Source organism: Neocloeon triangulifer, unplaced genomic scaffold (genome assembly GCF_031216515.1).
Source record: "Neocloeon triangulifer isolate White Clay Creek 2 clone unplaced genomic scaffold, ASM3121651v1 ptg000015l, whole genome shotgun sequence".
Lineage (NCBI taxonomy): Eukaryota > Metazoa > Arthropoda > Insecta > Ephemeroptera > Baetidae > Neocloeon > Neocloeon triangulifer.
In genome coordinates this window covers 5671644-5696200 of record NW_026775557.1, presented here as the reverse complement: position 1 = coordinate 5696200, position 24557 = coordinate 5671644, and the positions used below count along the sequence as shown (strand labels likewise).

Genomic DNA, 24557 nt, shown 5'->3' with positions numbered 1-24557 from the left:
TCGACTTCATTATCGGGCTCTGGGGCGTGATTATTCGCAGCGTGGATTCATTTGATTAAAAATGGAAGGCGCCAGATTGAATTTTAACGCGGCCTTTCATACCCTGCTTTCTCCCCACACAAATTTTTTCCGCTCTCGTCTCCTAAATTGCGCGTCGCTTTGTGTCCTCACTCTCTTTCTGCTAAGAATAATCTCGTCTCGCGGCTGCTTTTATATCCCAAAATCCTGTGTAGCAATTTGTCACTTGAAAGGCATTTTTCCCTTCGAGACTGAAAGCGAGCAATCTCTTTTTTGCAGAAACAAGATTACGGCGACGAAAGCGCTCGTCCTCTTATTTGTCTCCAACCTTTGTTCCCCAAAAGTACATTCCCGTCAAATTTCATACCGCGCCTTTGTGCTTTTCCAAATCACAACTTTTTGGTCAGCAATGGAATGCTTGGGCGAACTCGTATCTTCGGAAGTGGAACTTTATTCCTCGGCTATTTTTGCACAAGTTGCAAAACTTTGTGCCCTTTTGCATCAAGATCGCGAGCCGGGAAATTTGCCATGTGTGTCGGCAGTCTATCGACTTTGAGCTTTTGAGAAGATTGCATTTTGCATCTTGCGAGTTTCTACTCTTCGGTGCGGTTTGCCTCGTTTGAAATATTTCGCAAGAATGCCATGGCAAGCGATGCGAACGATCGAAGGCAAGAATTTATAATATTATGAAATTGATGCAGAGTTTGCTGATGCATAACTTCGCTTGATGGACTTGAGCATCGTACGTGTGTTGACGAGTGACGGAATCCAATTAAGATGATGCATTTACTTTTGTGACGTTCGCGGAACGCAACAAATAATGTCGAGTGTATGACAGACGCAAACCGAGCGCCTGTTAATGCTTTCAACGCGGGTATTGCTCAAATATTTAAGATGATTAAATTTTCCAATATTTTTGATCGAATGTTTTTTGTTATCAGAGATAAAAATTGATACGTAACTAAAAATAAAAAATTTAACCTTACTCGCCAAGATAAAAATACTATGAAAGTAACTTTTTTTATTACATTTAAAAAATTTAACTATTATCTATTGGTTTTAGTATTTTAGATATTTATTAAAAAAAAATATTTATAGATAGCAAGAAATTTTTTAAAGAAAGATTGAAATGAGCTCGACCACATTTTTTTTATAAATATTAGAAGTTTCAAGCTGGTTTGAAGCAAATAAAATATTTAAAATGTTATTCACATGGAAAGGAGTTAAGTAATTTTTATTTACAAATACAATATAAATAAACTACAGAATGCTAAACGAACATTTTATAAATTATTCAATTATGTTTGTATTTTATGCAACAAAAATTAATTAATTAACAACGACACTATATGACTTTTCATAGTTAAAATTTTCTTACAAAAGATTAAAGGATATTTTTTTTCTCATTTTGGAATTCAGATGCTGTTTTCCAGTGGTACGTTTTGTTAATTCCCACTCATACCTGTACCAATATTTTGAGTTCAGGGACGCCTGTTTGCATGGCTCACTTGCCATACACACGGATGTTCCAACTCGAGTGACAAATTCGGAGGCATTCGCTCGGAAAACATGCGCCCATTTGAGTAGAAACGCGCTCCTTTTGTCAGCACCAGAGCAGACGGTTTTTTTTGTACGGCACATTATTAAACCGGCTGCTGTGTAGTTAATTGACATTTCGGAGGGCACTCGACTAAAAGTGCATCCAATGCAGTACATCCACATACAAATTACACATCAAGCCACCAATGTGCGCGTCGTGTTTGTCGAGCCGTGAATTTATATTTGCTAACGCCATCAGCGGGGCAATTGCGGTCGACTGATGGCTGGTCCATGATGGGGGGCGCGATGTCACATTTGAAGCGCCACTAATGAGCGGGCGTTGATTGCATGCAAAACTCTGTGTTTTGCTGCAGCTTATAATCATGTATAAATTTACGTAAATTTATGTCTATACAAAACGTTGTCTGGGTGGGATTCAAAGTATGTGGGACAGGTAGCTCTCCCTTTGACGCCACTTTGTTGTCGGCTCTTATCTTGTGCACCACTGGGGCGTGGAGTAATTAATCACTAGCACTGAGCACTAGAGTTGCATTTTTTACACGGATGCAGACGAGGAAGCCTCTTTGGTTGGAGCAAAACATTTTCCTTTCATGTAAATAGCGTTTTCTGCATCGCTAAATTTTTAATAAAGAGAGTGTTGGCGAAAAAAAAGTATTTTGAAATAAATTCAAAGCATACAGAAGAATGGAAAATTACCAGAAAATTATAATTGTTGAAGGTTGTTAGAATGTTAACTATTAGCTAAATAATTGAGCCTGAACAACAAAAGTACTGTAAAAATAATTTATTAAATAATAAATTTGTCTTCTTTCTATTCTGACTGGTAAAACTATGACTTCATTTAAAAAGTGGTGTCATTAATTTATTTTTATTTTGAGTTCTTATAAATTACATGCATTTATTGTTTTCACTTATGGGAACTAGGCAATTTTGCTAGTTAAATAATTTTAAATAACGTTGACCGTAAAAACAATGTATTAATGTAACTTTTAATGGGATTTTATCTATAAGAGAAGGAATTGTAAAAATTTCCAAAAGCAATCTCGTCCTGTCACGCACACGATCTAATTCCCATCATCCCATCAGACTCCATTAAAGCCACTGCCGTCTGTCGCACTCTGCTCTTCACACCCCATAAAAGTAAATGAACAACGTTAGGAAAATCTCATTTTCGGCAAGCATTGCAAATTCCAGTATTGCTGGCCAAGATGAGAAAAAAGTCGTTTTTCTCGGCAATCTCTCTTATCTCGGACGTCTCCGGCACACGCAATCGCGCATTCCATTAAACGTAATTTGAGGTTTGCATGCCTCCAGTTTTTGGCCCAAAACACCGTGTTCAGGAGAAAAAACATTCACAAATTATTTTTTGATGGGTCGCCGCCAGCAGGTAGGCTTCAGTGCGCGCGGCAGCGATTGCGTGCCCTGTCAATTTGTCATTATCGGCGGAAAATTGATATTGTGTTGCGACAAACCAGCCGATTCAATTTTGCATGCAAATGAACGCTCCACTGACGATTTGCTCTCCCGGCGCCTGATCGTGTCCGGGCTTTGTTATAATGAACGGCTTTATGTCCTGTCAAACCGGCGAGCGCCATCACAATTACATGGTGCGCAGACAGTGATCGAGTTTGCTGAAGCCTGTCGTTTAGTTCACTTTGAACACCTGGCTATTAGCTAATTGATTTGTATCTCTCGTAAATTATTGCTGCTTGCAAATTATTTTAGGTCCAGACATATTGGGCAGAATTTCAGTTAATTTAATTGATTTAATTTATAAAGCAACCCACTAAATAAACGTAATTGCTTAGCATCAAATTTTAAGCAATTATGGTGGAAATTTAAAAAAAAAAACTGACAACAGAGATGATGAAATTTTCTAGATGTTTCAGTTTATATACGACTTTTCCTTTCCTCGCGTGTTTTTAGTGGCGTTTGTTGCTCCTTAAGAAATTATAAATTTGTAATTAATTGGGAAATTTTTTAAATTGTAAATCAAAATCAAATATCACGAATCCACCCTTAATCAACGAATTCTTCTAGAAATTGTAATCTTGTTCAAATTGATTTATTTATAGATTATTTCACATTTATTTCAGGGTCTTTTATGTGCTAGGTTAATCTATTTCTTATTTATTATTCCTGATTCCTAATTTTCATTTTCATTTTTTAAAACAACAAGATCCCCAAGCTTGAGTGACCTCTGAACCTTTTGTGTAAGAAGAATCTCATCTCCAAGTAATTGTTTCGGTAATTTATAATTCAGCTGAAAGAAAAACGTAAAAGAAGCTCGTCTTTTTAAAAGCATTAAAGAAAGTGCCGCTCCGTTTTATGCCCTTTTTACGCTGACGAGCGAGTTTTACTGCGCATTGTTCCCATCAGAGGAAGCAGCAAAATCAGCCGAGACTTGCTAAGTGAGTGAGGGCATAAAACATTCGGCTTGTTTACAACATTAAAACGCAATTAATTGTACATAAGAAGCTGGGCGTCCTGCAACACGACCAAATGTAATAACTCGCCGGTTCTTCCCTCTTGAATTGTGTTTTTTTAAAGACGGAAGCTCTGGGCCGCTTATTTCTGGGAAACGTTTTGCCACCACTGAGAGATATTTTTAGCGACGAGAAAGATAGAGTGCAAGCAAGAGAGACACATCGCCGCCGGTGTTTTTCGCAAACACATCCTCTTTGTGCGCCCACAGTTGACAAAATTTCTGCGTGCGAGTTATCTTTTGGTGGCATCGCTCGCTCGTTTCAAAGAATATTTTACTTCATGGGACACCCAACTTTTACAAAATTAGAATTGCAAGGAAAATGAGTTAATAAAAATCAAGCCAAATACCCAGTTGAAATTTCAAACTTACTGACAATGAGAGGAAAAGTTAATTTTAAATAAAATATATCATTGTGTTTTCACTACGTAAATTATGTTCCGATTTTTGCACAGCTATTGATTTGGTGGGGGAAAGTAATTATATATTTTAGAAAGCCATGAAACAGTGGTTTTTTTTGTTGCCAATCCAAAATTTTCCGATTTTGATTTAAAAAAGATAAAAATTAGAAACGAAAGCTTGAAGTTTTCTTGCATGGTATTCAAGTTATTAAATCTGCCTGGAGCAAGACCCCTTCTCATTAAAACTGCTGTACGCCGCCTGCAACACAATACACTCTCTTGCTGCGTTGGAGGGTTTGTTGTAGAGGAAGAGCTTTTGCCGGCGTGATTAGTCGTCTAGACGCCATTAGGCCTCCTTGCCTTAAGACGAAAGAGACCCTCTCTCAGTGCCCCTTTCACACACCCTCAAATGTGCCCTGCTCGAGTGGTGAGCAAGTTCGTGCATATTCACGCATGTTAGTCGCACACTGGGCGCCAACAAATTATGCAAATATTCCGCCCGGCCGGTTATCTCCGGAGTTGGATGCTATCGCAGAGGCCGAGTGTGGGGCCCAAGCAATGTGGTTTTTGCTCTGGCGCAGCAAAACTAACTGCCAACTTGACGTTTAGATTAATTGCCGTCGGAATTGAATTCGGAGCAATTGAGCGCCTTTTGAAAGAGCGATCGCAATCGTATGGCTGCCCGATCAGCGCCATTAGTTTTATCTGCGAGTAAAAAAGTAGCCCCACAAGGGGCTTTTAATTAAGCTCAAAAGTCGGCTGTAATGAAACACACCTCATTTATTAGGTGATTCTAATTGATGACTGAACGTTGGTCCTGGGTAAATGATTAATATTACACTAAGGAAAATTAATGTGGGCCTATTTAAACTTTTTTAACCAATAAACTTTTTTTAATTATAACCCCCAAACTCCTTTAGAATTTCAAAAATTACTTCGTAAATAACCTTTTTGATTTTGCTATTTACTTCTGTAAATAAAACTTGGTTAAATTTGTAACAGAATTTCCGGTTTTTGTTACCTGCTGCATTCATCTACTTTGGATTTTTTTTTAACTCCGCCTTTCCTATCTACAAACCGCATATTTTGTCCTCCATTGTCAAAAAGCAGCAGATTTAAAAATAAAACTGATTGTATGGACAATATCATGTCACCGTGTTTTCCCTGGCGTATCCGTATTATTTACTACGGTAAATATAACTTCTATTTTCAATGCCACTGCACTAAAAATAAGTCGCAATTTATTAGACATAATTTAAACCAATGCGGAATAATTTGCATTCTGTCAATACAAAGGACGTTGTTCAAACAGCTCCTGCACATTCTGTCTTTTTTTATTCTGCGCCAGAGCAAACAATGAATCGAAGTAAATCCAGCACACTCTGCTTCTTTTCGCAAGCAAACAAAGCTGCACGTTCGAAAAAGCTGCATTAAATATATTATTCTCGCAGTCTATACTATTTTGGCAAACAGCCGCGAGCACGTATTCAAGGAGAGCATTAAGGCACGTTCACTTTGTTTATTCGTAAGATTTCATACGCACACGGTGCTTTGTTATCCTTCCAAATAAAAATTGAATTCTCCAACGTAGAATATTGATTTATTTCCCGAATGAATTTATCGCTCGAGCAGCACAAGCTATAAAACTGATGTAACAAGAGATATTTTTTATGCTATTAAACAAAAACAAACAGATGTATCAGTCTCCGCCAGCCAGCAGTTATTATTTTTTATTCTGCTCCTCGAATGTACGCATCAGATTTCGAGGAGCATCCGAGGAAAAGAAAGTTCAACCCCTCTCCGTTTTCCCTCTCATCTCCGCACTGCTTTCCGCACTTTTCATGATAATCACCCACCCCATGACTGACATAATAATTCGCTGCCTGCGTTGTGCGTGCGGCGAGATGAAAATTTCTCTCATTTCCTTGCACCTCGCCGACGTCCCCTTTGTTTTGTGAATTATTAACACGCACCAAACTCTGCAGCAGTGCTTTCGCCTCTCGAGACTTTCGCTAATTGTAGCTAAAGGTCGTCAACTGCCGCGCGCATTTCAATTTGAAGCTTATTGTCTTTTTGCAGGAATATGCAAAAATTAACCAAGTATTCGTTTGAAATTTCGTGTGCACATTTAGAATTTTTTGTGCATTAATTTTTATTCAAATAAATACAAAGCACGTTGATAAAAAAAAAAACTAAAAAATGTTAAAAATAAGTATAAATTTTAATATATAAGAATTTCGTTATAGTTATTTTTATTTAAACAGTCATTTTTAAAACATTTTCATATTAAATTATTATTTATTTATTTAAAAGTAATTTTGAAAATGTGTTTGTCAAATTAAGCAAGAACAAGCCCTTAAAAATGATAATCAACATAAGTTCTAGTATAGAATAATTTTAAAGTTTACTCATCTCATTACTTTTATTAAATTGTAGATATAATTTCAACATATAATTATAGTTAGCAGTCGTTTTATTTATTTATTTATTAATGCTCTATCATGTTACTACAACGCAAAAAAGAGTACACTGTAAAAAAAGCGGAATCATGCATCAACATAAAAAAAGTACAAACGTACGCAAAAAAAATGCCGGAAATACAGGAGTCTTTCGTGTGGTTGAAATTTATTTAAATACCATTGGTTATTTGCATCATATTGCCAAGCCTGAGCTCATGCAATTATTATTGGATTCCACTTGACATTATTTAATATGTTTAAACAACACTTATATCATTTGATTTGCAATATTAACTCAAATATTTTAAAGGTAATGGACAAAATTTATAGTACTTAACATAACAATATTTTAATTTGATACTTTAAGTGTTATATTATTTTAACTCGGAAATCTCATTCTTTTCTTTTTGGCTAAAATTTCCATTGAGTGTGCAAAACTCTCAGCAGTCAGTACTGATGCAAAATTCACGAAACCCAGACTTGCCCGCCGGTCGTAAATTGCCCAACAAATCCTGCAGATTAATTAGGCCAAATTGAAACTTTGGCGCTTCGGCCACAAACGCATGCAGTTATTTAGATTCGGGCCACGCACCGCAATATGCCGCCGTAATTTATCGCGGTGTGTGTGTGAGTGTGCGAAAGCACCTTTTAAAGGTTGCGAGCCCACTCTCGGTGTCGAGGCAGCTGCACGCGAAACTCTCTCCGGAGAGGCATGAAATACGACGCCCTCGGTGTCAGAGACGCTCATAATGTGCGGCGGCGGCGGAGGACGAGCGCGCGAAACACCGCCATGAATAAGTTAGACAAGAAAGTGGCAGCAGCAGTTCGCTAAACGCCAAAGTTGTACACTACTTTTCCCCGAGCAGCTCGCAAAAAGAGTAACAAGCTGCGCTTCTGCCCGCATCATCAGATTGCCGCACGCTGGGGTAATCTTTCTGTCACTTTTGAATCGCAAAACAGCGCTGAAAATTGCCACGCGAAAAGCAGTTCCGTCTTTGCAGAGAGAAAGTTGCCGCTGATAACATTACGTCGTGTCGCGAACTTTTGAGGAGATGAGGAAATTTTTGACACTGTCGTTTTCATTTGGAACTCGACGAACTGACGTGGCGTCTGTCGTGTCAAATAAGTCATTCTTCGTCTCCAGAAGCAGAAGTTTTGTGTTTCAGGTTCAATTAAATGTTAGCAGGGCTTATTATTAATTTCTATATTTAACTTGGCCGTCTGAGAACAATGTTATAAGAGAATTATGTATAAAAAAAAATATTATTTAGTTGCAAATTATTTATATTATCTTTATTAACAAAAGTAATACAAAAACAATGCGGTCGGACTACAATACTAAAGGATGGAACAAAACCATTTAAACTGTTTAAAAATTCATGTTTCACCAAAATTAATTTATTTTTGAAGCGGAAATTTTTAATTTACCTCCTCGAACAGTAAAAGTTAAATTTTTGCTCTCGCATAACTCAATATGGAAGGATAAATAAGATATTTTATCAGACATCAGTTTTTCAGTCAATTATAGTTGCATTTAAGGACTAGCGCAGTCAATTACACAAAAAGAGTATGAAATGTTAAATTGTGTATAACAAGAGGAATCTGCGAGAAATAAATAATATTTGAAAATGTTTTGTTTTAGTAAAAAATAGGCGAGTAAAGCCACTGAAATAAATATTTAAAAATATATTTTAAATCATAATAAGAAGAAAAAATTAAATTAAAAGGAAAAAATAAAAATTTGTAATATAAAAATATAATTATTAATATTCTTTTTAGGAACTATTTCATATATTTACTATAATAATACATAAAGTTATATTTAATAAACCAACGAACGATATAGCAAAGAATTGTCAAAAAGGCGCTTTGCAGTCAGTTTTTAAATTGATAAATTGTTTGGTCTAAAAAATTATATTGTGCTGCTCCCTCTTCTCATCAATTGATAAAACTTTTATTCCAAATCTTAAAGGTAAAAATACCCCCCAACTTAATCAAAGTGTATTTATTTCCTTTTACTTATCGTTGAAAATTTTTATCAATTATGTAGTCTCGTCCAGCTTTCTGTTGCAATATTAAATAAAAAAAGTTACTGTTATATATTTGATATTTTTAATTATTTAATTTTAATTTCTGCCGTCAAGCTTTCACGTGCGCCCTAGTTAAATAGCCCGTTTTAAAAACGCCTCGCGAATTATATATGTGAAAGATGCCAATGACAGGGCATTAATCCACAGCATGCTGTTATTGCTCGCGTGTGGCGAAGATGGAATGAGGTCTTCGAGAATGTGTGCGATCTGGCGGGCGGGCGAGGGTGTCCGGCGTTAAAAGAGGTCATTCACGTCTTGCAATTTTTAACCTGACTCAACATCTGTTTGCCGGAGACACAATTTCTCACTTAAGCCGCGTGTAAACAAAAATCACTTCTTCTTCCTCTAATTCTGCGCGATCTCGGGGAAAAAAGAGGGCTTTTCGCAGCGCCGCTATTGATATCTTTCCATCAAAGCACACACATAACTCACGGCGTCACAACTGCACAGTTGGGATTAATCGATGCGGCGAACGAACGCGCTCTGTCTAATTTATTGACTCTGCCAAATTGGCTTGGCCTGAATTTTTGCTTCATCTCTCACGCGCAGATTTATTTCGGGTGAACTTTTGATTGCCAATTCTTCTCTTTTGACGTTTATTTCATTTTGCATGCCATTCGAGCGGTCGTGAAAACTTACCCAATAACTCTTCACTCCGAAAAATGAAAATGAGACTTGAAAAAATTACCGTTTCGTTGAAAACTGTTGAAGTTTGAATAATTTTGTTCTTCTCGGAAGCTCCTGAAACTGTCCAAAGTCAACAGCAATTGGCAAAAGTTGGAAATTGGTCTGTTTTATTTCTCTTGCAGAAGAAATCCAGTTGATGAATTAAGTGGTGCAAGCAGAGCGCGCGCGCTCGTGCTGAAAATTACGTTTGTTTTGGCAAGTGTCCTCTGCAAACCAAACACTTGAGGCCTTTTGAAGCGCGCCGGGGCAAAAGTCTCTCGCTCTAACTAATATTAGCCACACTGATAATTGTGTTTCCAACCGCACGTACGCTCTCTCAGAAACCAACTGTGATGTAATGTACGTAAAGTATGTTCGGCCAGAGAATGAATGACCCGCGCGAGAAAAGGCCAACGTGAGCTGCCGCTGGTTAGTTTTGGTTTCCTGCTGTTTTCTCAAGAAAAGTATATAAGCGCCGAGCGGAGCAGAAAAAGGAAGCTCTTTCTTTCTCGGAACCGTCCGCTGGAATAAAGCTGCCGACCGACCCCGTTTGTTTAAAGCTCGGCTCGTTGTTAGGCAAGGTTGAGGCCGTGCTATTTCATTATAAGCACCTGCTGTGGTGCAGAAATATTGGATAAATAAACACATGCGGGGCTGCTGCGGCTGCCATAAGAGATAATGTTCTCGGAAATTGGCGGACGTCAATCCGCATTATCATGTGTGTTTCCTGCAGATGTCTGGATTTTTATATTGTCAACCTTCAAGTTTCAATGAAACATTTTGAATGAAAAAGTATTCTTAGAAATAAACTAATACATATATATTTTGAGAGATTATTTGTTGTAATGTTCGAGAGTGATAAATTATGTCATTTTTGTTTCAGGTGAGAGCTAAATCGAAGTTTGAAGTGGCTATATTTTGAGGGATTAGGTATGTTCTCATGATTTTTTTGTTTATTAAGTAAGGTGGCTTGTATATCTCGCAGTAATTAAGAAAAGCCTTTGTAGATATTAAAATTTACAATATTGAAATTCCAACGTAGATTTCAAAAGCAAAATTTTTTAAGAAATTTCTTGAATTTCAGCCTCTGGCAAATTTCTCATCTTCATCCAAATATAAATAATTCACTTCTCTGCTTCCAACTTCCAACAAAATATGAAAGTCAAACCAGCAGAGCTCTAAGAATTCCTGCTGTCAAAATCGCTTGAATGCAAATACAATTCAAAGAAAAGTCGGAAAATCGTGAGTTGCCTCCTCTAAAACTCTCGGCTCTATTGATTTTCCAACCTTCTCGGTGCTCTCGGCAAGCCTAATTCCGAGAAGCGAAAATAAAAATGCCATACACACCTCTCTATGGTGCGCCCCATTCAACGCTGGCGAAATTTATGTGCGGTGGGCGCGGATCGACCCCATATACGCTCTTCAGCTTTTCTCTTCGCCAAACTCGCCACCTCCAAGTACTGCATTTTCCGTAGACTTACATTACGAAAACAATATCCAGTGCCCGTTTACACCCGCCTTGTCTGAACAAACGTCGAGCTCCTTGCCAGAGAGGTGAAGGAAGAAAGGATTCACTTGGCAAACGTCTGTCATCTTGCTTGAGGCATCCATTCGGTGATCTTTATTTATTTAGGTCTTCAAAAACGCTTTTGACTTCAAATATAAATGGCGTGCGCTGTCTATGCTGCGTCAAATTCACGCCGGGTGCTGTTCAAATAAATGTTCTCTGCGTTTCAAATGCAGCAGAATTACTTCCAAAAACAACAAACGTCTAACAAGTGAGCCTTTGACGATTCATCTATGCAAACGTTTGAACCACGATTGGCACAAGGTTGAGAATGTCAATATTAGTTTCTAAGTAAGACTGAAGTGAAGAATATAATATTTAATTAAATGAAAGTAACTTAAGCCATATTTCCTTTGTCGATTATTGAAATTATCTTCCAAAATAGATTAAAATTATTTTATCAAGAATGAAAAATATTTTTTTTTTTCAATTCAGCAAAATTTTTTTGGAGTCATCAAAATTTGAAATTTTCCAATAGTTCATTTTATTTATTTCCATCTTTGAAAAAATCAGAAATCTTGCTAAATTGTGATTATTAACATATTTTTTTTTCATTTTTATAATTTAATTTCCTTTCAGCAAAATATTTCTAAGATAGAAAAATTAAATTTTTAAGGAGCAATCTTACAATTAGAGGTTATTTTTAAATTTAAAAACCTATTAAAATGAATTTCAAGTGGATAGTATTTGACGCCCACTCTTTTAATATAGAGATGGCCCTAGAAAACGGTTCATTTGTTATTTCAACGAAAGGCTAAGCAATTTCCTTTCCTTCACGTTTCCTTTCCCAGTGCAAAGATATAAATTGTTGTTCTTCCTGCCTCGGTGCGTTTCGTCGACGCAGGTCGAGCGAAATTAAATTCGCTTTCACGGTTAGTGTGCGAAATGTGCGGTAAAATCTGTCTCCGAGAAAGGGCTACAGACAGGAGCAGAGAAAGAGCAGGTGTAACTCAATAAACAGGCGGCGACGGGTCCTGTGTTGTGGAGAGAGAAAGCGAAATTTCAAAGGTGAAGCTCGACCTTAAAAGCACTTTGCCGAACACACCCACCCTCTCACAGGAGCGCACTTGCTTATTACCGTAGAGCCTTTGTGCAGTCAGGTTGCATAAACGTCCGGACGTCTTTTCAAGACACTTACTTACTTTGCTTGCTTGCTTTCGAGCGACTCTAATTTAATTATTCATCTTGCGGCTTCTTCGCGAGCACGCCCAAGAAAATTTAATATTAAATAAAGCGGTAAAAGCAGCATCAAGCAGCGCTCATCAACTTTGTTAGCTCACGTAAATGTGAGCGTGCATCAAATTTATTGCTTTCGCCGTCGATTTAATTGGCAATTTATTTGAAAAGAGTGACGCCACCAACGTCTCCTTCACTTCCGATATGGTTACTTTGTATAGAAGAGAATCCAAGGCTTTTGGTACGCATTTTATCAAGACCACTCAAGCACGGACTGAACTTAATAATGTAGCAAAAAAAAGTGCCGAACTCGCAATCTTCAATTGAACATCACATATTATTATCTTGCTGTTTACAAAATTGATTGTTAGCAACTCCCAAAATTCATTCAAAAATTGGCCAATTTAAAGTAAAGCCAAAAAACAGATTAAAAATAGAAAATGTCAAAATAAATCCCTACAAAATATATTTACTAAATAATAAAATAATATATTTCAGTCAATGGAAATTTTTTTTCTTACAAAAAAACTGTTTAAACGGTTTGTTTTTATACATTTTGAGTCAATTAATATCAGATAAGTTTCAGGTAATTATGATCACGTTCATGAAGCGATCAATTTATCTCTGTAGTTAATCAAAGAAAATTTTAAGAATGTTTCCTTTCATTTTCTAAAATTTGAAGTTAATTTTAATTAAATATTTAATGTACTAGATTAGTATTTACACAGAATAAATCTCTAATTTATTGTTAGATTTAATACAGCAGAGACTTATAAATATAAACAACGCTATTTTTTCATCCAGTCCGTACCTGATACCAATAAGTGCATCTTTTTTTCCTCCTTTTCATGCAACTCTATGTGCATCTTGTTACCCTGCAAATCCGCTTCCTTGACCTTTTCTATTGGATCCTTCGCCTTATGTACGGCGTTGACGAGATGCAAAAGAGGCCCCCATTATCGAAGCTCTCTTGGCAGGCACATGATCCTCTCGTCCCGCCTACAAATCGCTCTAGAACCCTTTCGCAAGCCCAACAACAAACCCTTGTGCGATCGGAATTGCGCGCAATTGTGTAGGCTTATGTCGGTATTTTATAATTTCAAGCGTGCCACTGTTTGTTTTTCACTGCCGAGAGCACTTTCACACTCGTGTAATGAAAATGTAAATCAGCGCCTGCTAATTCCCGGTCAAACGCCCTTTGAAGTTGCACTCGCGTTAATATTGCGCCTCCCGCGTTGTTGAATATTTTCGCATAAACGGCGCCGTCAAATTGAATTTTCACGCAAAGAGGCGAAAACGCGCACGTTCGAATAAATTGCACGGGAAAAATCCAAGGTCGTTTCATATTTATGTGCATATTGCGCAAATGTGTGGAGCTCAACAGTGAAATTGAAAATACCGTTGTTTGTGTGTGGTGGTTGCATATGTGCCAGATGTCGAACAAAGTCCCTTTTGTCGGGTCAACACGTTGGGTTTGCAAAATTTATTTCTGTCCATCAGTTTCCCAGCGTCCAACTTTGGTCTGCATGCGTGTTTTGTTTTGTACATGTTGCGGGCTTATTGAAAATGCATGAGGCGTTGCCGAACAAACAGAAAACTTTTTTGCCCTTTTGAATAGCCTCAAACTCTAAACATATATTTATAAAAAGTTAAATTACAGTAGCATCCAGCTTTGAGATTTGAGATAGAATGAAATTAATACATTTAATTCTATAGAAAAGAATATTATGTCTATACTTGTACTGGACAATTTTTTTTTTTTTTTTCAAAAAATCAATGCATAACAAAATTTTTACATAACCTTTTTTTAATAATGTTTTTTTACTTGATATACCACATTATTTTTCAAACATATTATATTTTCATTTTAAACATTTTGGTTTTTACTTACTTTTTAAAGATTTTAAATATTTTCTATTAATTGAAATTTAAATTTTTTAATCTTACATAATTATTTGATTCCGTTTACTATTGAAGGAATAATTAAATAATATAAATATTCATAATTATGTATATAATGATGGGTTGAGAAAATTAACAATATTGTTTGCAACTAAAGTTAAATTTTTTCAAGGTCAGACATTTCCATTATGTCCTATAAAACAAAATTCCTATAAGTGTCCTAAATTTTTAATTTCATTGTTGCTTGATATGCAATGATTTTGTTTATTATTTAGTTCTTTACATAGATTCTGATTGCAATATTATGTTTCACGTGTTTGCAGAATTTTAATGGTGTTAGGAAAATTAATTTTAAACATTACTTTTAACATTGGTCATATTCAAACTTTGCTCGTTTTACAACACAATAAATCTCAAATTCAAATATGCATCCAATTTTATTTCAGGTTTTCTTATAATGTACAAACTCAAAATTGTATCTTCCATCTGGAAATTGGCATCCTCTCCGCAGCAATATGTCTATCTTGTTGCTTTTTCCACCACAGCCGTGACAATTAGAGTCAGAGCGAGAGAAAAGAAGACAGGCTGTCAAGGTGCGAAAACCGATCACTTAATTGCTCACATTGCGAGTGTGCGAAAAAGGCGGTGGAGTCTCATTAGTTGCAAAAAGCGAGAGAGCGACCGGCTATTGATTGTCAGGCGCGCGCGGCAGACGAACGAACGAGTTTCGAGGGCGCGCCGTCTGCTCCAGAGCCCTCGGCGTTTCGCATTATTATTTTTTGCGCGCGGCCACGGTGGCACCACACAAGAGAAGGGTTTTGTGTCTTTGCTCTTGAGGCTGCTGCCTCGTTACCCTATGCAAGTGAGCGAGCGTTCGTGCTCGGGTGCGTGGTTAACCGCACCACGTGCCCTAATCCCGACACCCCCCGCCCGCCTGCCAATGCATATCAAAGCGTGCGCGATCGCTTTGCGGCCGGATCCAGCATTTGTTGTGCTCCTTTCCACCGGGAAATCGGACCCCTCGCGGTGATTCTCATTGAGCCCCGGCTTGATTGGCCGCCGCGGAAATTGCCTTCTCTGCGACGTGATTTTCACCGCTGAAAGAACACACGGCGGCTTGAAAACTGAATTACGACCGGAAAATGCCAAACGTTATTTTCATTACAAAGGTGATCGCGTTTGTTGAAAGTAAAAGCGACCGTTGCCGCTCAAAGGAGCTCCCGAAAATAACTTGAAAAGTACAAGAGCAAGCAAAAAGGTCAACCGGCTGATTAATTGGAAAAGTAGAGAAGCATCATTTGAAACTTTGGCTGTAAAACTTTTTTCATTTTTTTTTTCGTCAAGCTAAGATTGCCTTGCAATTTAATGCTCTTTCTTGAGTGGATGGAAGGCAACGCCTGAATTTTCTACTTACAAAAAAAATTTATAAAATATTTAAAATCCAATTTAAAGTTTAAAATGAGAAAATAAATTTGATAGAACAAACATCTCTGTCTGCTTTTTTATAATAACAATCTAGTTTTTTAATGTTGAATTAATTAGTTTAATATGTTATTATTTATATTTTGCTGTGCGAAGTTAGACTATTTTGATAATTAATGATCATGAGGCTGAAACAAATGTGTTTAATGATTCGGAGCTTTAAAGTTAATTTTAATTTTTAACTGTAGCACCATAATCCTCATGCATCAATAAAAAACTTTATAAGATTGTTTTAAAAAATAATATGTAACCGCTAAATGGATATGAAATTTTACGTTTGAAAAGTTTTCATACACTTTTATGACACATTCCATTATTTGCATTTTGCGCCGTAGAGAGCGAAGAAGAAAAATCTTTTCCAGCTACAATTCATCTGTTTTCCTTTCAAGCTCATAACTCACTCTGCAGGGCAGAGTGGAGACGGCGGCGGCAGATATGGAAAAGAAGGAGGAAAATAATAAAACAACAAAAGTTGACAAAGTGGAGTTGCGCTCCCCGTGTGCATATTAACTTAGCGAAATTGAAAGCAATAAACAAGGCGTTGTGCCGCGAGAGGATTTATTCCCACTGGGATGTATATTTTTTTGATAAATCCTCGGCAGCCTTTGCATTATAATTGTCTGTTCCGATTTCCAATACAATATATTCCCAATATTCAATCTCCAGTTCTAGTCAAGCGCGAAAAGGAAAAAGGGGCCAAATGTGCAGAGGAAGGATTTTCGCCTGCCCATTTTATACATATTTGCTCAGCGTGCTCTTTATCGGATCCCGGTCCATCAGAGCTGCATTTAGGAGGATCGATTTCCCATTCAGACCACCTAGTGCACGATGAGTCGCAGGCTTTATTGGTTTCTCAACAACTTAGGCGTGAAACAATATTCAAGTCCGATCAAAGTTTGCATTGGAACTTCTCGTCTTCCACCCCTCGATGGAGTTCGCCCGAGTATATGAATCAAGAAAATCCAATTCTGGCGTTCCGCCGAGATCATCAGCAATAATTTGCATTTTAATGAGAGCCACTTGAGCCGGTCGAAATTCGTCGTGCTGGCGAAAAAGGAGAGGAGAAGAAGAAGCCTGGAGGCGGATGGGCTGCGTTTCATTCTGCTTTTCCCTTCTTCTGAGTTATGAACTGACACGCGTTGCCTTTTGCATTTTTGTATGCAAATCTGTGATAGCATAAATTTGCAAGACGAGAGATGCAGTTTTGAATACTGTAGACCCTTTTGGCGAGATTCCAACAGCTGCACTCTCAGTGGAAACCGTTTCTCAATATTTACTTCCTCCTTTATCACCAGAGGTGCAGCCCAGGTCGTAAAACGACCCCTTATATCGGCCATATCATTTTGGTGATTCATTCTAGTTTTGATTTAAATATGTTTATGAAAGTTTTATAAGTATTAGAATATTTGTTATTTTCGTTAAAAGCGTAGAACAATAATCTTCAGCTCTCTTTTAATTTAAATATTAATAATTGCATTGAATAAAAATTGAAATGAAAAGTAAAAAACTAATCCTTTTTTAGTCTACCGAAATTAAATTTTTGAAAAGATAGAATTGCAAAACACATTTAATTAAATTTACTGTGGAAAAAATTAGATATTTCGAATTATAACATTTTTATTATCTTTTATAGCATCTGTATAAATTTTTGTTAAAAAATTAATATCAATAATTTTATCTAAAAATAAACTTCAATATGCAAAAACTTAGTTTTTTACAGTTTGTTAACTAAAATATCTGAACTCAGTATTTTGCCTGTTTTCCTAAAATGCTGCTGAAGATTCGTAGAAGAGGATAAATTTCCCCGTGAATTAATGGTGTTTGAACTGGTTTCTTATTTGCTCATCATTCGATTTGCTGAGTAAACGAGGACAAATTGCAAATTTTCGCTCAGAGCTATGCGAAATTCCTTCGTCGCTGACTCCATTTGACACGTAAAACAAACTTCTCTTTATAGGCTTCAAGTTAGGTTGGGTGATATAAATTCCACCCTAAATGTGAATACCCATTATCTGGTGAGCCGAAAGCTTTTGTGCAATTCGCGAGATGGCCTGCAGCAGGAAATAATTCAGGCCGGGATGCACACAATTGGCTCGGGTGGCTGGCGGGCGACGCATTGTCAAATTGAAATACACGCTCCGTTAACTCGAGCGAGGAGTGAGAGATAAAAAGGGTCCTGGAGCAAAAGTGCAAAGGCAGCCGGTGTGCGAGCTCTCTTATTAAAAGTTTTTATCGCGCGGGCGCGGAGCTCGGTGGCGCAAATTTATTTATGCGAGAGGCGCGTTGTTCCTTGCAGATTTATATGGAAATGCGCCTTATCGCTGCCGAAACTGCCATTTGCAAGTTAAATTCCGTGTAAACCGGCGCCTTTTTGTACCTAAATTGAATTATACCAAAAATTCTGGTCCGAGATGCAATTTGAATAATGCATGTAGTGAAGAGAAGAAAGTTTTTAGGGACAATTTTAATAAGGCAAAGCCGGAAAATAATTTAATAACTTTTGTTGAAGTGTGGCTTGATTTTTTAATATACTTAATTCGTTGCAAATTAGGTGGCATTTATTTCATTCACCAGCTTAAAATGAAAGCGTAACTTTCTTAAAGATAAGTTATTTAGAAAAATTTAGGATATTATGTGATGTGAAATTCATTTTCCTTCTTAAAATTAAATCACCTGATAAGGTCTGATAAGATTTTTCCAAGAGAAAAAATTAATTAATATTTTTTTTGTATCGTAAATATTTTTCATCGGAAAAGTAGAGTTTTTTAAAAAGAATTTTGAACTCGGCGTGGAATACATTAATTTTATGTCAATTTTATCAACAAAATTAAAAAGAAATAGAATTAATCATTCAGCAGGCTTTTTGGTTAGTTCAACACATTTTTCCTCACCTCTCCAGCTAAGAAACTGCTAATGACATTGTATTAAATTGCACTCTTTCAAGAAACGGCTTCCCGTTGGCGCTGACGCAATTCCGGCGATTCCCATTTTATTTTTTGATCATCGGCGTTAAATTAGTTGGCGCGTGACTCAACCGACAAAACGAAACAGCCGACGACACCCCTTTGAATACAAGAGCAAAAAACCCCGTCGTTGTGTTGCAGACGAATTTCGCTGAATCACTCACTGCAAAAGAACAAGCTTAAGAGAGCGGAGGGAGCAGTTGTCACCGTGTGGGTTGTCAAAATTTATGCCCTCGCGGCGAGCCGTCAACGCGGCTCTTCCGTGCAGTACGTAAAATTGGCTCTGATTCACTTTCAGTGTTCACCAATATTCTCACTAACGCGAGAAGATAAAAACGGCATGAAATGTATTTCCATTGACGCATAATAATTGAGAAATTATTATAGAACATAATAAAATTTGAGGAGTTTCGAGTTTTGATAACTTTGAGCTAACGTGACTTTATTAATGTAGTATAAAATTTCAAAAAAATTATTATAAGAATTAAAATAAAAAAATTATGATAAGAAGTCATTTTTACAGCTATATTTTTTAATTATAATTATGTGTTGTATAAATTATACGAGCGTATATTTTAAGCGCATACATCTATTATCTTGATTTAACTCTCCATAAATACTTTGGCTTTGTTGAATTATTATTTAATTATATAGAGCTACTTTTGATGTGACATAATTTGCCGTCAGGATTTGCAGATTTGCGCTAGATGTAATTTGTCTCCAATTTAAAACAAAGTTCAATGATGTCTCTATGAAAAATGCATTTTTTGAATGGATTATTTTTAACCATACTAGTCAAGGGCTGCGCATCCCAAAATTATGTTGGTACACGGCTGCCGTCAGAGCCATGGGGCCTTATGGCTCGGGCGGAAGACATCTTTTTTTTTGGCCAACATAATAGAGCTGATGCGCGGCCTTTGATACTAGTAACAATTATTTACTTTTATTTTTTTAAAGATATTTATTTTTATATTTTAAATTTCAGCAAGCACATAATTATTATCTTCTTTAAGCTATTGTCAGAACGAGCCATCTAATTTTTTGCGGAATCTGCGAGTTTCTAGAAAAATTAGATTTAAATTTGCAAATTTAAAATTACAATAAATATTTTTTAGTGTTTTTTTTTTTATTATTATTTTAGTTTTGAAAGAATTAACAAGTAAGATCATTTTAATTTCTGTTTTCGTTCTTGAAACTTCCTATTTTTTTTTACGACAAACCGAATGTGACAAGGTGCTGACGCGTCGTGTAAAAGCAGCCGCTTTTGACTGATGCTCTGGCAAGCATTATCATAAAAGCGCCGTTAAATTTGATTAGAACACGGCTGCAGCAGCACTCGAGATCATTATGCCAGTGGAAATTTGGCTGAGTGCCTCGGCGAATGACGTCAGAGTCCAACCAGAGTCTTGGGCGGCAGTGCATTCGCCTTTCCGTCTCTCGGCGTGGCACACATTTCTTCCCGCTGCATCCCGCGAAATCTCAAAATAATATAATTACATGTCGCGTCTCTGTGGGGCTGATGGCAGGCGAAACCGAAACTCTGCACGCACGTGCGAGCGCTTTTTCTTGCCGGCTGTTTAACTTTTATAAATCAAAAGTGGCGGGATTAATGACGGAGGCGAATTTTAGCACGCTCGATTTTTTACGGCTCAACACATCTGTTTCTCTCGCCGATTCAGAGAGACGCAGACGGAAAAATATGGTGTTTTAATGCCCGAAGCGAGAGCGTTCGTTCCGCCTGCTGGTGCGGCACTCGGTGATTATTTACACGATGCTTATTTCTGTTTCTATTTACTTATGTTTCAAAACACAGAAAGCACAACTTGAAGAAATTTTTAAGATTGAATTTTAAATTTATAATTTTGTTTAAATTGGTAGAGAAATTAGTGTCAAAATTCATTTGAAATTTTATTATCTTAACTGTTCCGGTTTTTTTTTTTTTTTTTTTTTACTCAACTCTATGTTATTAAAATGTCAATAAACGTTTTCAAAACTTCACTAATGTGGATCACAAACAAAAAATAATAATTTGCATGTCATTCTAATTGAACTCTTCGTGCTTGCATTTTTTCTTTCAATTTTCAACAAGAGACACTTAATAATGAAAGTCTTATGAGAAAATGTGTTTTTTATCAAAAATATTGCACTTTTCGGTATCGAGCTTGTTTATAAAAAAAAAAATTTCTTTCAAAATTTTGCCCTTGCGAATTCTACTCTGCTGTTGTCATTTTTAGCGCAGCTCAGGGATCGATTCCACGAGAGGCCCAGATAATTAAAAAGCTGCGAATTGTTGAGCTTTTGTTCTCAACGTGCCGAGTTCATCCTCATTATGAGCATATTGTTGTTGCGAGGGGCGCCCATTCTCAAAACGGCCACTCTCTCGGATTAGAAAATTAAGGTTTCGCACAATGGCTGTGCGCGCGTAGCGTGAGGCGCGGCCGAGTTGTGAATATAATTATTGTTGCGCCGTCGAGTTGAAGAAATGAAATTCTACCCTCGTTTCGACGTCAGCACAAAGGCGAAGGAAGAGAACTCGTGTTTCTCCTCGGCGAAGGGAGCAAATAATTAGTATAATTAGAGATCGGGGCCACGGAAAAGTCGGCTGCAGATTTGCCAGTTTTAGTTTGTGCAGCTTCGGAGTGGATTATGGGGCGCCCTCCTCATTAGTGCAGACGAAAGCGAATACGTCGGAAGTTTACCTTACATTCGCGAGGGTACTCGCCGGATTTCAGCCGCGGAAATCCTGAGGCTTTTGCAGTATTTATGGAAGCAGAAAGCAAAGAAAAGCCCTTGGCTGTGAAGAAAAGGTAGAAACTTTGTTTGCAAAAAAAAATTAAAACTCCGAACTGATCCAAAAGATACAAATAATTTAAAACTACTATTTAAAATGGAGTTGTAATAAAATTGTAAAATCTCCATTTAGTCGCATTAATATCGACCCAATTGGCCCCAGAATATGGCTGGATTTATTATTGCAGTTCAGTTTTATGGCGCATACGCAGCTCTCGATGAGTTATCGCCGTTTTTAGAGTAAAAATTGCCCTGGTTATGTACATTTGAAATATTCATATGTCAGCAGAGCCATTTTCCGTGTTCTCGTTTTGCAAGCGGCTGCAGCAATGTTAGGTATCTCTTGGTATTAGTAGTAAAATACACGTCGCGCTCGTACGTATGTCATGTCTGCTCAATAATTTAGCGCGGCCCGGATAATGCGGCTGAGTGTGTGGTAATTGCTTTCTCCGTGCGCCTATTATTTTTAGCGGACGGCGGCCAAAAGCTGTGAATAAAACATAAGGTGTGATATTGCACCACTTTATGCTGGAATCATTTTGCAGTAATACAATTCACCCTCATAAGGTGGTGTGCAGAGGATTATATTATTCTTGAGTACATTTGATAAAAAAATCTTTTATAATTAATTCTTCAATTTTAAATTTCAAAATATTTACAAAAAAAAAATTAATATTCATATTTTCAAATGTGCTACATAATTATTTCTAATGAATTTCATATTCTCTAGCTGCTTTTTTAATTTTATTTAATGGTTATCTTTTGTTTATGTAATAATCAAATTTTTTAGTAGCAATTTATTTATTGATGTACCACAAGGCAATATCTGTCGAAATTGAAGGAAATTATCCTAATATTCAAAAGTTTAAATTTAAATTCAAGCTACATAAAATTAATAAGAAACAGGATTATTTTTATTGGCTGTTTTAACAAATTTAACACATATTCATAATGAATTAAGAATGGAGTACATTTAATAAGTGGCAATGGCTAGTTTTAATATAATTGCACAGAAACATCAACGTAATTTCTAATTGCGCTAAATGCAAATATCGCTGCAATATTATACAATAGTACGAGCGAAATTAGCTCACTTCAAACAAACAAACAAACGCCGTCCATCCATGCGTATGCGTTGTTCTGTTTCATAAACAGTGCCAGCAAAATTATGGAATTACATTTTGCAATCTGCTCTGCCAGAGTTTTAATAAAATCTGGCTGGTTATATATGAGTGGGCGGAACAGCAAACCCTCTCTGCAAACGCAGAAATGATTCCGAGCAAACCGTGCGCGTGTTTTATTGCTTAGCGAATTTTAATTTTTGCACCAGCTGCTGCACCCTCCGTCACTCACTGGAAATTTTTCCCCCGGCAGGGAGGCTTACAAATATTTTTGTACGGAGCGGATGAGTTTTTTAAAGATTAAGATTTAAAATTACTATAAAACTTTTTTATAGCATCAATTTTTTATTTCCATTCAATATATAATTTTTTTCAAGAGAAATGCATGAAAAATTAAATTTTTTTCTGTATTTATCTTCCTTTTATTTACCTTTGTACTGCCATGGGGAGTATCAGTTGTGACTGATTGACCCTCGGCTCTCATCCCTCATTATTTATTGTTCGGGGCTGTCGCTAACAAACCGCGAGTTGTCGTGGGCGAGAGGCGTGTACGCATTTGGTTTAATTTATAATATCAGTCGGCGCGTGAAATATGAAAGTGGCGGCGCGAAATGATTGCCCATTGTCACGCCACTGCATGAGTACGAACTCGCTCGCGACACACATACGGACGGCATTATCGGCTGCAATAACTCTTCGCAGTGACGTTAATAAAAAGCCCGTGTCAGCCGAATTAAATTACAACGCAATACGATCCGCGCGACGTCGACGCCAGCTTGAATTATTCGCCAACCCTCGCCAAAGTTGATAATGAAAGCAAAAGTTATCCCCGGCGGATGAGGATTGAGAAAGCCCGCTGTTTGCAGCTCAAATCTTGCTAACTTGGTTATAAGAGATGAAGGGTTCTCTGCTCATAGTCGCTGAAAGCAGCCCTTGAGTTTGCGACATTCCTAATACCTTGTCACTTTGACACCAATTGATAGTCATGTCATGATTTAATAAGATACAGAAATGGAAGTTTTAACAAACTTAATGTGGCATGTAAAGTACTGTGAATTATTATAATTATTTTTTTCCGGAATCCTTTCAGAAAAATGTTTGATTGTTTATCTTTCTCACTTTTTATTTTGTTGCAATTTTTTTAAGAATTGGGAAGAAATTGCTTGGTGATCGCATCAATTAACTTTCTTTTGCAATGAAAAACCAATGGGAAGATTTTTGTGACCAATATTATTTTGATTATTTTGTTGTCAACTGAAGATAAATAATTTTTGTTGAATATTAAAAATATTTTACTTTTCGTTCCTTTTCTTTGTAACCAAGAAACCCGGCTTCTATTTTTCATTTCACTATTTATTTTAGCTTTAATTTCTATTTTACTTTATTTATGTTCTGTGAATTGTTACAACTTTTCTGTAGGAAGAAGAAAATTAAAAAAAAAAATTGTCCCGTTTAGTCTAGCTTTTTCTTCTCTAAGCTTACAAATTTAACTTCAACCTCCCTAATTGATGGTATAAAAATTGAATGCATCGACCAAACTATCAAAACAAACATAAAGCTTTCAAGGGCAGTTTTTACGTTGAATATTTAAATTATGATTTTATGAGAATTTAATGAAAATATTGCATGTCTGTCTTTTTTGTTCTGAAACTGTAATTTATAAAAAAAAAATTTAATATGTACTGACGATTTCCCTTTGCTATAGAACTGAAATTAACTTCATTTGCACCAACCCTTTTTTTGTCGCGTCAAAAACAAATTGTGCTGTCGTTTGCCCGGTGCTGTAGAGACACGTCTCCCAGAACTAATTAAAACGGCACCATTTTTCGCAATTCTCGGAGCAGCGCAGGCAATGAAATTTAATTGAGTCCTCCCAT

At 36.7% G+C, this 24557-nt stretch overlaps 1 protein-coding gene across 4 annotated transcripts in view; it reads left to right on the top strand.

The window, feature by feature from the left end:
* The window catches only part of LOC132202463 (uncharacterized), a 78699-nt gene that overhangs the window by 25706 nt on the left and 28436 nt on the right, over window positions 1–24557 (top strand). The window contains exons 1-2 of one of the 4 annotated variants that reach the window (XM_059629398.1): window positions 7819–7849; window positions 10563–10609. The exons of 1 other annotated variant lie outside the window; for it this stretch is intronic. The gene's annotated coding sequence lies outside the window, so the exon portion shown is untranslated. Of the gene's footprint in view, window positions 1–7818; window positions 7850–10562; window positions 10610–24557 lie in introns of those variants that run through there. 2 more of the 4 variants (XM_059629395.1, XM_059629399.1) reach the window with 2 other exon arrangements.